The following is a 13130-nucleotide window of genomic DNA, read 5'->3' on the forward strand; positions in this document are numbered from 1 at the left end:
TATTAAAGGTATTACCACTATTTCCCCTATAGGGTCCTGCCTCTCTGACCCAAGGGGGGCCACACCCACCATTTATACAAAATTGAGTCTCCTTGGCCCAAGGATGCTCCAAACTAAATTAGGATAAAATCCCTTAATCCCTACGTTAGAAGAAGGATTTTAAAGGTTTTACCTCTATTTCCCCTATTGGGAAAATAGAAAGCCCTTGGCCCTTGCTTCAGGCCAAATTTAGTCAAAATCTTCTGTGCCATTCAGGACAAGTAGCGTTTAAAAGGAAAAGTTTACGGACGGACGACGGACAGACGCTGCGGTATGGCATCCATAAGCTCTCCGTGGTCCTTTGGACCAGATGAGCTAAAAAACAACACAACGCTGGGGTGCTCTCTCTTGGTTTTATATCTTCTTCTTTATGACTGGCCTATTAAACCAATATCACAATTGAACATGTATATTCTGTCGCTTATGTGTGTACATATGGTCAGTATTCTTATTTATAATAGTGAATTCATATTTTAGCACGGGGAAGTGCATGCTTACGATTTGATGAGCAATCGTTAATTAGCGCACAGTTGCCGTTAATGAGCATAAGAATTGCAAACATGCACCGTCTTTAGGGTAAATGACAACATAAGAAATAGTACGAGTGAGCACTAAATATAGAATAATGCTACATTAAGTAGGTTTACAGTATATTCATCAACTGTAATTGAAATATTTAGATTATTTCTGTTTTCTTTCACATAACAATGTACATCATCGCTAAAATAACCGATAATGTAATACTGTGATGTACGTTACTTTTTTTTAACATTTTTTATGTATGGAGCGTGTTTATTGAGTTAATTAATAGAGTATCATGGTCTAGTCGACATTTCTCGACAATTTTCTGTCAAAACCTCCAGGAGGTTGCATTTTGCACACATTTGACACAGATATATAGTGCATTTTAATGCTCCCCCCCCTCCGTGTCCTCAAATATGTCTGCAGTCCAAACTAAAGCAACTATCGCAAACATTTCACTTGTAAGAACTGTCTACTGTACGAGTCCCGAGATGTGTCTGTATATAACATGGCTACCTTCCTTGCTGCAGACATGCTGCTCGTAGTAAGGCGAACTCTGTACTTATCATGAAATAGTTTTCACTACAGACATCGCCTGTTGAAACAAATCCTCCTGTAAAGGTCCTGAATAGTCTCTGTAGGTTACATAAATAGCTGAATTCCTTGCCACAGACATCACTCTAGCAAAGCCTCTCTCCTGTATATATCCTGTATACCTCAATAATGTTTACCTCGTGTACTTGTAAGGCTCCTCTCCCGTACATATATGTTTTGGTATGAAACTTGAGGAAGGAGTCTCTCAAAATATTCTTAAATGATCACCACAAACATCACATTTTTAAGGCTTTTCTCCGGTGTGTCTCCTTGCATGTCTTCGAAGGTTTTGATGCCCGATTAAATTCCTTATATTTACCAGACATCATACTTGTGAGGCTTCTCTCCTCTATGTGTCCTACATTTTGGTATTATCATGTAATAAATGCCCTACCACGGATTTCACACATGTATGGGTATTCTCCGATTCGTGTCCTGATATGTATCTGTAGTTAGACGAATCATTAAAACTCTTACCAAAGACGTCATGCTTTTAAATGTCTCTCCTGTATGTAGACTGAAATGCATCGTTGATGTTGATGACCGATTCAATTACCTACCACAGACATCACACTTGTAATATTTCCCTTTGTGAGTCTTTAAATGTTTCTTTAGATGAAATGATCGACTGAACCCCTTACCAAAGACATCACTCTTGCGAAACCTTTTTTCTGTGTGGGCTGGCATGTTCTTGTAAAGATGAATCACTTTATTTCTTTACCACAAACGTTACATTTGAAAGGCTTCTCTTCCGTGTGTTCTTGTGTGTATCTGTAGGATAGAGAAACGACTATATCCCTTCCCACAGTCGTCACATTTATAAGGATTCTCTCCTGTATGTATTCTCATATGTGATTTTAATCGGTCTATCCTCATATATTTTCTATCACAGATATCACACTTGTAAGGCTTCTCTCCTGTATGTGTATTGAAATGTCTCTGTAGTTTGGATGGATTAATGAATTCCTTACCACAGACATCACACTTGGCAGGGTAATCTCCGGTATGTGTCCTCATATGTGCTCGTAGGTTAGATGAATCATTAAAACCCTTTCCACAGACGTCACATATGTAAGGCTTCTCTCCTTTATGAGTTCTTATATGTGATCTTAGCCGGTCTATCCGGATATATTCCCTACCACAGACGTCACACTTGAAAGGCTTCTCTCCTGAATGTGTCCTCAGATGAATCTGTAGTTTCGATGGATGACTGAATCCCTTACCACAGACATCACACTTAGCAGAGTACTCTCCAGTATGTGTCATCAAATGTGTTCGCTGGTTGGATGCATCAATAAAACCTTTACCACAAATGTCACACTTGTAAGGCCTTTCTCCTGTATGTGTTCTTGTGTGTACCTGCAGGGTAGAGAAACGACTAAATCTTTTACCACAGACTTCACACTTGTAAGGCTTCTCTCCTGTATGTGTTCTTGTGTGTACCTGCAGGAAAGAGAAACGACTGAAGTCCTTACCACAGACGTCACACTTATAAGGCTTCTCTCCGGTATGTATCATGGTATGTGTCTGTAGTGTAAATAATTGATTAAATCCTTTACCACACACATCACACTTGTAAGGATTCTGTTCTATATGTATCCTCCTATGTTTCCGTAGGTTAGAGGAGTCATTAAACCCCTTACCACAGACTTCACACTCGTAAGGCTTTTCTCCTGTATGTGTTCGTTTGTGTACCTTCAGGATGGAGTAACGACTGAAGTCTTTACCACAGACGTCACACTTGTAAGGCCTCTCTCCGGTATGTATCCTGATATGTGCCTTCAGGTGACAGGACCGACTAAACACCTTACCACACACGCCACAGTTGTAAGAATTCTTGCCTGTATGTATCTTTTGGTGGTTCATTAAAGCATGTTCATCCCTAAAAAATCCACCACAAACATTGCACGCGATATGATTTGTTTCCTCCATTTTAAGAGAGCAAATCTGTGACGTTGTTTTATAACTGCTTACAAATTAAAGACGCAGTAGAATGGTCCTCTGCGATTCTGTACAAAACATCTTATGGTTTTGTTTTGATGTTGCATTTATCTTCAATCGAACGTTAGTTTGAATGAAAGGTTTTGATATTGTGCTTTACATATTTTCACTGGAAAGTTGTATCACAATTGTTTCTGTATTTCTCACGTTGAGAAGAAATCGTCTCAGAGTATAGTATTACACCATACAGAAGTCACCTGAAAATAGATGAAACACAAATAAATACAAAAGATCAGAATGTATTGAGGACCACCGAAACTGAATAGTGATTGTTTGAAAAATATTATTTTGAGTAAACTGAATAAGCATGGTTGAAAAATATGGATTACATCTGTAATACATAATTCGACATTATTTCGAAACAAAAATAACGTTTTTAAAAGAAGATTAGCTATCACAACTGCCCAGAGATAATGGAACGTTAAATGGTACACAATGCTATCATCTAAACTTACTATTAACAGAAACAAAGAGTCCTTTCAAATCATGAGTTCATCTGGGTTTTTTTTTTTTTTTTTTTTAATTCTTGCAAATAGATCTTTTTCAATTTCTGCATTTTGGCAATCTTTTCAGAAAAGACGCTTTCTCGTTTCTTCTCCAGAAACAAGTGTACCCTATGACTTTTTTGATAGTGCGAGAAGATTGCAGAAACTCGTCTTCCACACTTTGTCAGGAGATGATAATTCCTCAGAGGACAATCTCCATATGCAAGCCATATACTTTAGGCAGCAGTACGACCTATAACATTTACATTTACAGATGTTTTTGTTTTGGCAAATGTATTCAAAAAGTTAAGTTAACTATGTATCACCCGGCCCATTTCTACACATCGCCTGGTTTTGCAAGGGAACTGAAAAAGAAGGCGCCAATTAATAATTATCAACGGACATATCATAGAAGACAGGCTATGAGGAGGGATTTCTATGATTTCAAGCTGAAATGCTAACAACTAACAGGTACTAATTAAACTACATCTCAAACAAGAGGCTCAGAGGGCCTGTATCACTTACCTGAATAACTAAGCAATCATAACAAAATATTCTCCGAATAAGGTTCCAGGGAATGGGCAAGACCCAAAAGCCAATCCTTATAGCATAATCTGTATTAGATTTTTCATGAACAGCAATTGGTGTGGGGATCTCAACTGTTTCCAAGCTGTGACTCCGTGACTAGGGCCCTAGGGTTGTGGCCAGACCCCAGAGTCAATTCTAACAACATGACTGCATTCATCTCTTTATGCCTAGCATTTGTATATATAGTTTTGGGGTGGGGTTCTAAACTGTTTAAAAGTTATGACCCAGGGGTTAAGTCTGCAAGGGTGGGACAGACCCCAGGGTCATTTCTAATATCATGACTGCATTCATCTCTTTATGCCCAGCATTTGTATATAGTGTTAGGGTGGGGATCTAAACTGTTTAAAAGTTATGACCCAGGGGTTAAGTCTGCAAGGGTGGGACAGACCCCAGGGTCAATTCTAATATCATGACTGCATTCGTCTCTTTATGCCCAGCATTTTTCTATATAGTTTTTGGGTGGGGATCACACCCCTTTTAAAGTTATCACCCAGGGGCTATGTCTCCAAGAGTGGGGCAGACCCAAGGGCCATCCTTGAAGCATATTTGCATTCCCCTTTTTATACTCAGCAATTGTATATATGTGGTTATAGAGTGGGGATCTCAACTGATTCCAAGCTGGACTCAGAATCTAGGTCCCTAGGGGTGTGGCCAAACCCAAGGGTAAATTCAGCCCCACCATTTGTACAATTTTGAATCCCCACCACCTAGGGATGCTTCCAGTCAAATTAAAGTTAGATTCCAGTCAGTTGTTAAGAAGAAGAAGTAATTTGAAGAAATTAATGACGTACAGACGACGGACGACAGACACCACAGTATGGCATATAAGCTCACCTTGGTCCTTCGGACCCTGTGAGCTAATAAGCCGGACAAACACATCAGGTATTTGAACGACAATAATTGGGTGATTTTCGCAGTCTTTGCCAACACATAGCTTTTAATGGGTTGAAGTGGAACTGCATTTTGATGTTACCAACATACCAGATGAGTTGAAGGATGTGTATCTTCGAGCTGAATATCTAGTACTCAGATGAGCTACATGATGTACAGACTAAGCTTCCACTTGCAGCCAAGAATGCATCACAACTGTTGAACGGTCTCAAATGCAAAAGGACATCTACAAAGAAAAAATGGCATTTTTCAATTCAAATCTAAAAGAAAAATATGTGGTACATTACAAAATACTCAAAGCAGACCTATAACCTTGCAAAAAATCGACGGAGATCATTCTGCAAAATAAGTAAGGTTCCAGCAGTTTACTTGATGAAAGACCTATATTGGCTTCAATAAGAAAATGAATGCGAGAAACGAATTTGACAAAAACAAAGTTGACGTAAGGATATTTGGTAAAACAATGACAAATCTACGAAGATGCTGACGTTAAACTGGTACACAATCAAAAGAGAGCAAGGAAGGATCGAAATGCGTAACCCCTCATTTCGCGCATACAATATTTTTTCACATGGAAATCAAGTCCCAGTACACTGGTGCAAATTAAAAAAGGTAGATTTTTTTTTAAAAAGTTGTTTTTCTTCTGGTTTTGTGATCTTCCCCGGTGACTATCTCTCTCCGGCTATCGTTTCTAATGAAGCGCCGACATTTAAGTTTGTCTTTACTTGGTGATGGGTATCGGTGGCTGGTTATAACAAGAGGCCCACCGGCTTTAGCAGTCACCTGAGTTATATCATAGGTACTTGTACTGGTAGCTTTATTTTATTGTTTAGATGTGATGTTGAAATCAGCATGTAAACTAAGTGAAATACAATACTTGTCATGTCATCAAAGGATAAGAATTTGAAAATATTGGTAAATGTTCCCTTTGGGGCCCCGCCCTAGCCCCTGGGGATCGGGCAGGAATCCTAATTTTACAATGCAATACCCTCATTCACCAGAGGTGATTCTGACTAAGTTTGAGTAATTTTCTGCAGAAAATGGATAAAATATACCCAAAAGTGTTATTTCTCTATAGTAAACGTTACCCCCTCCCCAAGGGAGAACGGATAGCTCGGAGGTCCAGAAATTTACAATTTAAATAAAGCCCCTTTTTATGCACTGAAATTGAATGTAGTACCTCTGAGTCTGGAGAAGAAGATTTTTGAAATATTAGTTAATTTTCCCTTTGGGGCCCTGCCCTGGCCCCAGGGGTTGGGGTAGGGATCCCAATTTTACAATTTTGTAGCCTCATCTACCAAGGATGATTCTGACCAAGTTTGAAAATAATTCATCCAATGGTTCTTGAGAAGAAGTTGAAAATGTAAAAAGTTTACACACGACGGACGATGACGGATGGAAAGCGATTAGAATAGTATTGTTTACACGCAAATTGTTATTACTAGTTGAATATGTTAAAGGTAGGCTTTAGCGTAAGTCATATGCTTATTTATTTCAGGGCCATTTGTTTTATTGTTTGGTGTGTGTGGTGGTGGTGGTGGCGGGTTTTTATACCCAGCGAATCCCATGCATGCTCGTTACCAAGCAAGTACATTCTAAAATGTCAGCGCTTCCTTATATAGGACATGACAGCCGAAAGAGATTGTCACTGGGGGAGATCTCCAAACGAGAATTCTTTTGATTTTTTTAAAATCTCATTTGAAAGCTTTTTAATTTGCACTGTCAGCTTAAAGCAAAAATTATACTTTAACTGACCCACCTTAGTAGTGTCTGCCCTTCTAAGATGGGTCTTAACGGTCACCTGAGTCCTACAGTATTTATTTTTGTTGTTGAAATATGAAGTGGAGATAATGATGTCAATCAATTAATACCAATTTGAGTAAAACACAGTTAAGTATAATGGTAAGTTAAGTTTGTCAGGATCATGAGCTGATCATTTCTAGATAGAGTTTCAGTTAAATCGGCCCAGTAAAACTTGTTTTAAGTTATGAAATAGTTTTTTAAAATGGCAGCCGTGGTGGCCATATTGAATCTCCAATTGACCCAGAAAAAAAAGAACACTTTGCCAGGACTATGAGTCATCAGCCAAGTAGAACTTGACTTCAAAATTAAAATAGATTTTGAAAATGGCGGTCGTGGTGGCCATATTTGATTTCTGATCGACCCAAAAAATAACAACACTTTGTCAGGACCATGAGTTGATCATTCCTACCAAGTTTCAGTTGAATCAGCCTAGTAGAACTTGACTTTAAGTTTGAAATAGTTTTTCAAAATGGCGGCTGTGGGGGCCATATTGGATTTCTGATTGACCCGAAAAATAACAACACTTGGTCTGGGTGATGTCAGTAACATTCACATGAAGTATCAATGAAATCCCTTTGACAGTATTTCAGCTTAAGTTGAAAATGTCAAATGACGAAGACGGATAGCAATAGGTCACTTGAGCTGAAGCTCAGGTGACCTAAAAACCTAGATGAAGTACTTCTAAACAATTATATAAAGATGAAGGGATTACAACCTTCTTTCGACTGCCAGAAACAGTCTTTGTAACTCGATCCATACATAATGACTATATTGGGATATGCTTAAAGGTCATCATTACTTTCACACATCAGAGTGTAAAAACTGAACACCATATGTACAGCAGATCAAATAAGAAGGTGCTTGGTAAGATGAATTAAAAGTCACCTTAGTAAAGGATAGTTTAAGAATCGTCCAGAATTTTAGCAATTGGATGTTAAAACCTGCACAAGCTTTAGCGAGTAAACAGTATTGTTAATATAAGCAATTAAGATTTTCAGTTGTTATAATTGACGCAGATAATAATAGCGGACATCAAAACACAACATTAAAGTTATAATCAGAAAATCAAAGTGCCCATGCATGGCACTGGAAGATTGACAGCATAAGTGTGTGTGGGTTTTTTTTTCTACAGATTTTATACTTCTATAAATTCATGTGGAATAAAATAAAACAAGACTTGGCCCGTCTTGCTCCTGTTACAAAAACATCATTAGTTTTTGTTTTGCATTTTATTTTATGACTGTATGATATTATAACCAAAGCAATACAGTGTACATGTAGCATACACCAACAATAGTACAATGCAACTTCAAGTCCCTTGTTACTACACCAACAATAGTACAATGCAACTTCAAGTCCCTTGTTACTACACCAACAATAGTACCATGCAACTTCAAGTCCCTTGTTACTACACCAACAATAGTACAAGCAACTTCAAGTCCCTTGTTACTACACCACCACATATTCAATACTTTGATTTGACTATAACAGGGTTTTATCTGGCATGGTTATAACATTGTAAAAATTATCAAAAGGATACTCTTAACATTTATGGTAACTTCATAGATGCTGTTACATAATTATTTTTGAAAACAGTAATAGATAATCACAACCAAGGAAAGAAATTTTTGAATACAAATAAATTCACAATTGCTCAAATAAAGGCAAACAATTATGTGTTCATGTATTCTGTTTTCGGTGTAAAAATTACCTAATTCGACGCCAAATCAATTGATTTTAAATGTAGACACACATGTACTTTCCTAGCCCTGTCTACCCTGGTTGGTTGGCCCTTTCAAGTCTAAATATAATGTTTAAGAGTTATTTTGAGATGCGATACTGTTAAACGTGATGTTAGACAATAGTTAAAGGAGGATTTGCATTTGGTTAACTTAGTTCAAGCACTGCATGTATTATACTTTATGTTTGTAAAGTGTAACTTGGAAGAAAAATATATACTAATTGGCATTACTCATAGGAGAAAATAACTTTTTATCTCATTCATTTAAATAAGCAAACCTCAAATTCCCCTATTGGGCCCCACCCATCTGCACCCAGCAAGGCCACACCCTCTGTTTACACTTACAGTATATGTCCTATAAAGGGTGCAGGGCGTGGGTAATTGATGGTGAAGGCGCCCTTATTAAGCCATATACGGTATGTAAACTCCTTTACCAAACGATGCTCCAGGCTAACTTTAGTCAAAATCCTTAAAGCTGTTCAAGACGAATAGCGTTTTAAAGGAAATATTGAAGGACGAACTGACGCCGTGTTACAGCATAAGCTAAAAACAGACCCACAAATATCATTTGAACCCACAACTAGCCACACAACCAACATTTTGTGGGAACGGCGGACAACGGACAGCACCCCATACCATAAGCTCTGGTGAGCTAATTAAAAAATAAGAATTTATTTCAACGAATTAGCCGTCTTACGTTTTCGTGCCTAAAATATGATTCAGCATTCAAAAAAAGACAATTCTCAAAAACACCAAAAAAATGTTCACAGTGGCCAGCATGAACAAATGCTTTTGTTCTGTATTTCAAGTATGATCTTCAATTGTCGAAGTAATTATCAAAACATATTTGGATAATTGCACATATTTGTCAACTTAAACAAATTCATGTCATTTACTGATTTATTTTATTTACTTAGTTATAATAGAATCTGTTATTAGTTTTTGCGTAGTCTTATTTTTTTATTTTATTTTTCTGGTTTAAAGTTAATGAAATTGGATGTTCACACAGATTTACATTTGTTTGCAAACAGTGTTTATCAATATAAGAATGTCTCCTTTGCTCTTTGGATGGAGAAAAAATTTCGCAAGGAGATGTAGCCTCATTTTCGACAAACAACAAACCTTTTTTTGACAGACAACGAAAAAGACAGAGGCACGAATGAAATATATCACTGTTTATTCAGGTATGGGTTCATTTTTGAGGAAGATAAAAAGTGTATTTAAAGCAAAACTGTACCAATTTATGAATTTTCATTAATTTTTCTGTCAGTTTACGGATGATGGCCAAACGTCTAAAATATTCTCATATAGTGTTAAGCAGCTATATAGCTAGGTCACAGAGAAACGAGAAACTGCTTGATAAAACGGCTGTGAAGAAATATTTTACTCCCAGAAACCTATGACTAAACAATATATGTTGTACCTCTCAAATTAAACCGGGGTTTAGGGATAAATGCAGGAATAGAAATTAAGTTACTACCCGAGGTTTTTTTTGAAATAGGAGAAAATATGCCCTGTATGTTCATAAGGCTGCAGGCCAGAGCCTGTGAGGGGGAGAGTATGAGAGTGGGGTATGGATGCTGACATCTTAACTTTTTATTTCTCGCTGTTCATTAGACACTTTGAATCGACCATGGATATAATGCATAAGAATAATGTGTGACTGCTATGGAAGTGTATACCATAAATAAAGGACCAGCCATAACCAGTGTCGTAAAATATTGGTAATGAAAACATGAACACAGGGAAAATGAAATAAATCACTCTGTCCTCGAACTGACGGAAAATAAGGTCTTATACATTCACAATTGTTATATATGGTAGTATTCTAGTTACAACTTACAAGTGGGTGATTTTTTAACTGAAATAGGGAAAAATAAAGCTAATAAAGGAGAAAATAATGCCAAAGTTGGAGAGGGTACTGTATATAACGTTATATCCATGTGTGTGTGTGTGTGTGTGTGGAGGGGGGGGGGGGGGGGGGGGGCTCTACACTTCATAATATGCTGTATAAACAGTAAGTATATTATGTGTATAGCAGACCTACCCCCTTTAATTTGAGAGACAGATACTGGACTGGCCATGGGTCGTTCGTCGGTGACCAGGTAGCTCCGTTTCTACTGTAACAAGGCCTACTAGGCCACCCCTCACGTTACATGTATACAAATGTATGCAGCGCTCAAAGAAAATTAAACATCCTTACATTTCTATAATATCGACAAGACTAAGTGTACATACCTTGCGTCTTTGTACATTAATACAAGTTCCTATATATGTTAATTAGGCCTACCTGATTGGGAGGCATATCTTTTCACAAAACTGCTCCCAGACTTATCATGATTCAGGTGACACTAATTACAACCCCGTTAGGATATTTACCGAAATGGACCAAAATGGAGTTGAATTATCGCAATGGAGGGAAATAGGTTTCAAGAGATGGACCTAATTATGAATTCTTCATCACCAATTACAGGCATATGCAATAGATATGCCCAACTGTAAAAAAAAAGAGGATCCAGCAACATGGGCTATGCCAGAGACGTATAAAGCCATGTTATATACGTCTCTGGGTATGCTAATCATGTTAGGGATTGAATCTGGATTTTTTCAGTGTTCATGCAGAGACGCTCTGGTTCATGCAAGTATGAACGGGGGGAAATGTACTTACCCCTTCACATGAACGGCCTTCATGTAATATAACATACATTTATAAATAGCAAATAAGTTAACAGCTTCATCTCAGTGTTTTATATAAATAGGATCTCACGTGAGCTTCCATTACATATTAGATTGTTGAAACGAGTCTAAGAATTTTTCAATTTAGCGAGATATTGTACCTCGTGACAGAGACGTATATATGCCTCTGCTCGTGTAATTCGGTCAATGAGGTTGAACAAACAGTGCAGAGCGGAGAGTGGAGTACATACATGTAATGATTAAATATATCTAACAATTATAACTAATATATAAGTAATGATGAAATATATCTAACAGTTATAACTAATATATAACGATTTTAGCCGTCTTAAACATATATATACCATGTTGAAGTTACATCATACAGACAAAAGAGCAATTGAAGCCCAAAATATCCCTCTCAAGCCGCGTTTGTCTTGTTCATTGAAATTCATGGATAATACAGTATATGTGTAAGTAAATCCACCTCAGTTCAGAGTTGATATTTTGTAATATTGGAAACATACAGATTAATTCCTTATATCGTCACTATGATCATTGGGTCCCAATATGTGACATCGAAATATTGTCAGTTTGAACTTTGTCAGACTGATATGGTCGGTTCGTCAGACGACAAAAGGTGTCATTGTTGTGAATATGGTCAACCGTAGTTTAAAATTATTTATTTTTAAAACTTCTAATACTTAAGATAAACAATTAGACAATAATAAACAAATAATAATAAACAAAAGATCTTGCATTTTTTTCACGACGAGTTTAGTTTAGGCAATGGGAGACAACTCGAACGACAATTAAATTGCTTTAGGAAAAATGGGGATTTGCCAAACAAAATAAAGTAGTCTATGGCAAGCCAACTTAACATTTATTCAAGGAGCAATGTCGATCCTGTATTTCATCGAATTATATAAGATATCTTATATAGCATGTGAGATATCTTATATACTATATAAGATATCTTATATCGTATGTAAGATATCTCATATAGTATATGAGATATCTTATATAGTATATGAGATATCTTATATAATATATAAGATATCTTATATAGAAATTAAATGAGATGCTATATAAGATATCGTATAGGATATATAAGATATCTTATATCGTATATAAGATATCTCATTTAATTTTCTATATAAGATATCTTATATAATATATAAGATATCTCATATAGCTATATAAGATATCTTATATAATCAAAGTCTCGTTACTAAATAAGATATCTTATATAGGAACGAGATTTTAACAAAATGTCGAAAATGAAGTCTCCCCGTCCGGAATATCTCGAGGATCTACGTAGGGACAGTAGGCTTGTTGTAACAACACGTGTTCCTGTCGCCGCCATTATGTCTGAGCCCACTTCAAGAGTGCGGGAAATGGCAGCCTCTGCTTTGGCCGCTATAAGAGAGACAAGGCGAGCTAGGCCTAGGGAAAATACAGCATCCGTACCATCCCTCTCCGCCATTGCGCCCAATGCAATCCTGAATGTGCTCCGAATGATTCTCGAGGGAGAAATTAGTTTCTGGTTTTTAATGCCACGAAATCTCATTCTATATCAGATATCTTATATAGCAACGAGATTTCAATTATATAAGATATCTTATATAGCTATATGAGATATCTTATATATTATATAAGATATCTTATATAGAAAATTAAATGAGATATCTTATATACGATATAAGATATCTTATATATCATATAAGATATCTTATATAGCATCTCATTTAATTTCTTTATAAGATATCTCATATAGTATATAAGATATC

The 13130-nt window shown here is 36.7% G+C and overlaps 1 pseudogene; it reads right to left on the reverse strand.

Annotated features, from left to right (window-relative positions):
- Positions 1–380: 380 nt before the first annotated feature.
- On the reverse strand, positions 381–11028 carry LOC110460924 (annotated as a pseudogene).
- Positions 11029–13130: the final 2102 nt, after the last annotated feature.

The sequence above is a fragment of the Mizuhopecten yessoensis genome, unplaced genomic scaffold, assembly GCF_002113885.1.
Source record: "Mizuhopecten yessoensis strain PY_sf001 unplaced genomic scaffold, ASM211388v2 scaffold10523, whole genome shotgun sequence".
In the NCBI taxonomy this organism is placed as follows: Eukaryota; Metazoa; Mollusca; class Bivalvia; order Pectinida; family Pectinidae; genus Mizuhopecten; species Mizuhopecten yessoensis.